Genomic DNA, 5,241 nt, shown 5'->3' on the forward strand with positions numbered 1-5,241 from the left:
CCGTACATCTACATGATGTCATTTTGCTTCAATTCAATAAATGTGGGATGAAAAGAAAATTATAAAGCATAACATTAAAATATGGGTCTAACTCGATATTCAATTTTAGTCTCTCATGAGGATGTCATACACTGGAACACCAAAGGCTGCAAACAAAAACAAAAAAATTACACATGCAACATAGATACATGCAAATAATTTTAATAAACACCCAATCTCATCTGGTGCTTAGAGTTCTCTCCGTGTTCATTCTATTCATGATTTCAGACTTTGCTCTATCTCATCAGAATTCATTTGACGCTTTCATGTTTAACCAAAGTAAGTTACTTTATAATAAGGGATTTCAAATTTCTTTCCATCTCATCGGGTCTTTTCTAATGCTTGAAGTTTTTCACAAACTATCATCTGATTTATGATTTATATTTTGTTTTATCTTACTCAATTTTATCGAATGCTTAGAGGTTCACATTACTTTAGCTAACATCAAATTTTGTTCGATTTCACTTGATCTCCTAAAATGCTCAAGATATAAATTTTATCATCTGATTTATGAATTCATCCGACTCAGTAGATCTCGTTTGACGTAACTTGTTATGCACAAAAGAACAAAAATTTATAAAGTCACTAAACTCTAATTTACTCATATGGAAAACAAATCTTCTATAATAATTTACCTAGTTATTTATACATCGGTGTACAAAAATTATAGTTTTAAGTCATTTAGCAAATTGGAATTTCATGTCAGAAAGAAAAAATAGTTAGCACAAAAAAACAAGTGTGATCCGTATGGTGTTTGTGGGACCAATAGAAAATCAGAATCTCCAATCCAATGAACATAGATGCAAACAGAAAAAGTGACATGGATCACTACTTACGAAGGAGGGAAAAAATTGCTGGATGGGCGGGAACAACAAAATTTTGGCGCATTGTTTCCTCCAAAATTTCACAAAAATTTCTTTCCCCTAAGAAAACCTTACCGAATTTTGCCATTCTTCGCTCCTTTTTTTTCTTTTTCTTTCCGAAACCCTTCAAAAAAAACCCATGAACAGAACTTCACCAATTCCATTGTTCACCACCATAGTATCAATAACCAGGTCGATTATTTTCTCCAACCAAATCAGAAAACGGCACCTCTCTGAGTGGTTAATCAACCCTAAATATTTGTTTTGATCGACCCTAAACCGTAACCTATCTGTTTTCTTTATCCAGATTTTTTCTTTCTCGTGAAGTTCTTTATTTCTCAGAGATTTTGAAGATCGAGAAAAGGAAGATATACCGATTCATCTTGTTTATCATACATTGATTTTGGGTAAGAATATTTGTTTTAATTTGAAAACATTTCTTGTTATCTGGGGATTTTATAAATCTTGAATTAAGTACCGATTTAAATAGGTTTATGTACTTCTATGTCGTAGGTTTTGTTATTTGTTCATGTCCCTTAGTTTTGTAGTCTATAAACTTCCTTCACCGGTGTTGTTTCGCGATTTCTCTTCTGGGAAGAAGAAAATGAAATGGCTTGACCATAATGAACAGGCTGATGGTTTAATTTCAAATCAACTAACTTGGTATGCTGATAATTTGATGTCCTTGAAGTGTTTGTAGAAATGATCAACTAAAATTTGTTTTGCTTTTATAAATAGGTGTACGCATCTGCTAAACAAGTAACATGAGAAACAGTATTCGGCCTTGGTTTCTCTCTTCTTTCTCGAATCACACTCTTCTTTCTCGAATCATCATTGCGAATCTTCATTATCAACTATGTAAGAGTCATTCTTAATTTTTGAATTCAACAGCATTTGAATCTTCAATATTTGTTGATTAATGTATATTCTGTCTGCAGGGACTAATTAAACAAACAAAAGTTGAAGAAATTGTTGAAAATCGATTAGATTCAACCAAAATTGGGGAAAAGGGTAAATTTCTGCTTAATTTTTTATTTACACCTTTGTTTTGGATTTCAATCAATTTCTATGCAAAATCCTGTTAAAAAGTTGATTATGTTGTATCGTTGGATTAGAAGTGATAGCCATTAGAAAAAACCATTGTTCTTTGAGTCATCTGCAGACCAAATGTACATTTTTAAGTGTGATACCCATCAGCTAGATAGTTTAGTTGTTAATCTGAGTGTACATGTGATTGTGAACCATGAACAGGAGCTTCTGTTCTGTTCTTCTCTGGTGTTAGTTGAAACTTTATGAAAACTTAGTTTATTTTTCTCTGTCATTTCATGATTTTGCAGAGTGATTTTCTTTGAACATAGTATTTTAAGTTTTTGTATCACTCTGAAAATTCCTCCTCCACTTAGATTTGGTGTGAGTACATCGGCAGGGGATTTTGCTTACCAATGTAACAGTTCGGCTGGCATTGCATCTAATATTCATCCGACATTGGTTAAACCACAGCTTAGAAACTTGGGATCGAACTGTTAGCATTCAATTTGAAATCTTCTCTACCGTTTACAAATTTTACAGCATTTAGGTAGATCGGGAAGTGTTGATTACTTAAAACATTCATTACCAATTTTCAATAGATTGATTGCAAGAATACCACATTTGGATTAGTTTTTCCTGCATTTTGATAATGTTGTAGCGATATTTCTGAATCATGAATGCAGTTAATGAAGTTTTCTGTCGAGGTGAGTAGACGCAAACCCGTAAAGGTTAAGAACATCTTAAATGGCATTGTTAAGGATTAGTACAAAACTCCTAAAACTGAGAGGGAACAAGCTAAAATACTTCGGCCAGGGGCATCTTTTAATGAAAAACTTGGCATAGTGAAGAGAACCCCTACCAAGAAGAAATAGAAAGCCTCTTTCTTTGTTGTTCGTTGCTGGCTTAAGTTCGGTTTAGGCTTGGTCTAGTTCTTCAGGTTGTGTTTTTTTTGTGTGTTTGGGTTTTTACTTTTGTCTATCCATTATTTGCGCTTTGGCTCCCTCCTTTCTTGGGTCTAGTGTGCCATTCTTACTTTGAGCATATATCATGATATACTTAATGAACGATTTAGTCCACCAGTCCATTAACTTAGTCCACCTAGCAGAAAAGAAAAAAGATGGAGAAGTACCGTCCTGAAAATGTACTTGACAGAAAGCATAATTAATTTTATCTTGCTTTTTTTTTAATTTCATGCCATTGTTTGCTGATGAGGTGTTCTCCACATGTCTTTTTAGCGCAGTTGATTTTTTTCTATGTAGTTATGATACAATTTTCGTCAGCCAGTGTTTGTGACTATATTTTTCGACGTGTACATTTAAAACCTTTGGGTAGTTTGCTTGTGAGATCTCAAGATTTTTCGACAATAATGTATCATTTATGGCACCATATCAAGTATTCTTTGATTAGTAACGATAGGTATGTACCTTTCTAATTGTAACTTCACTATGGAACACCGGCATGGTCATCACCTGTATATAGACTCAGGGTATGCGGTTCTTATGAAGAATATTATTTCACTATTTGGTCACCAGAATTTTCATAAAATAGAAGTGCTAGGACAATATTGACACAAAGAGTGAATTACGAATCCAGTATTCCGTTCATTTTCCATTACATTTGTATTATTCCATCCATTGGCCACAAACGAGTATGTAAACTTGCAACAATTCTTAACCAAAAAGTCTACCACACAATTTACGAGTGGCAGGCATCCTTTGAACGTTAATTACAGAAAGTACTAGACCAATTTTCCTGAGTTAAAAATGAATGTGTTATTATGGGTTTGTGTGGCATGATTCTGGGTTTGTATGATGAAATTGCATATGGCCTGTTTCATATGTTATTTCCATGTTTGTACATATATATTTTTTGTGTTTCAAATTCTTAAGGCAGGGGGATAACAACTGTTTTGTAATGAAACATATAGACTTATCAGTTTTTGCTTTCATTGAAGTGCAGCTGATGTAATTGATTTATTGGTTCAGTTTGTGTTTCAGAATGGATAATTTTTTCTTGGAATGATAATATCTTGCCGGCTGTAGATCCACAAGACTTGGGTAAAGAATCCCGAAATGATTACTTCCGAACTAACTGCCGGGGTTTACTTATATGCAAGCCAAAATCACACACTCCAGCTGGTATGTCAGTTTATTTCCTTCAGTCACTAGTTATTCAGTTAGTGACATGATACTGATAGAAAAAAATGATGGCCCTTTTGGTCTGCCATTATGCTATATTATCTTTGGCAACTCTTCGGACCGCAACTAGTTAATGTTGGAACTCTTTGACTTCCACAAGTAGTCGTTAAACTTCTAAACAACGAGGCATTTTTTGTTTCTTCGATTGAGTTTCTGAATTTTTACCAGCCTCGAACAATCTTTTATCTACTTATTATGCTATAAATTTCGTAGGTTAGCGATTCTTACAGTTCTGCAGTCTCAATGAAGCTATAATTTAGCGAGAAGGTGCTGCCATCTCTATGGGGTATAGTATTGAAGTTAATATTTAATGGGTTTGTTTTTGTTGTTCAGTTTAACAACGATAACGATGTGATCGAAGACATTAGCAGTGGGTATCTTTTTCTCTTGTTGAAACTCAAATATATATGGCAGTTGTATAAGTTATCTGCAGCTGCATTTTTGGAATAAGGAAAATGCAGTATTATTAGATTTGTCACTACTCTTATACAAGCATAATTTTTGAATAAATTAATCTGATGTGTTTTGGAGTTTGTGTTATGTAAGAAATTGTTTTCTTCATTTTTCGTAAAATTTAAGCTCGTCAATTACGTATTTCTTGCACACACCAATATGCATCACCAACAGGTTATGTAACTGAGATTCTCCTCAGCCAAGTGGTGGACTTTCTATTGTGGCTTTCATGTTTCCAAACATTATATCGTATTCGCTCTGCCTGAACAAATTGATATGTTTGTTTTTCTCCGAGCTAGATGAATATTGGACAACTTAGAATACGGATGCAGATATACTAAACCACACTAAAAAAGATGTCTTTTCAAGGGTTCTATTACTTAGAATGCCTATTTTTTACTCTAACCTGATCATGATTCGACAAAAGCCATACACAACATTAACATTAGTGCGACATAGATGGCCATACGAGTCTTTTGGATTGGTCGCAAGATGTGTATAGTTGGAGGAAGCTTTGGTCACATAAACAAAATCACCGTGGCCATATAATAACCCTCTCAAAAAGAAAATGGTGCAGCCATGTGTCAATTTTTTTGGCATGTTTCACAAAATGTGTCTATTTCTAATATGTACGTGTCTAATGAACCATATACTATGGA

This window comes from Papaver somniferum, chromosome 4 (genome assembly GCF_003573695.1).
Source record: "Papaver somniferum cultivar HN1 chromosome 4, ASM357369v1, whole genome shotgun sequence".
Lineage (NCBI taxonomy): Eukaryota > Viridiplantae > Streptophyta > Magnoliopsida > Ranunculales > Papaveraceae > Papaver > Papaver somniferum.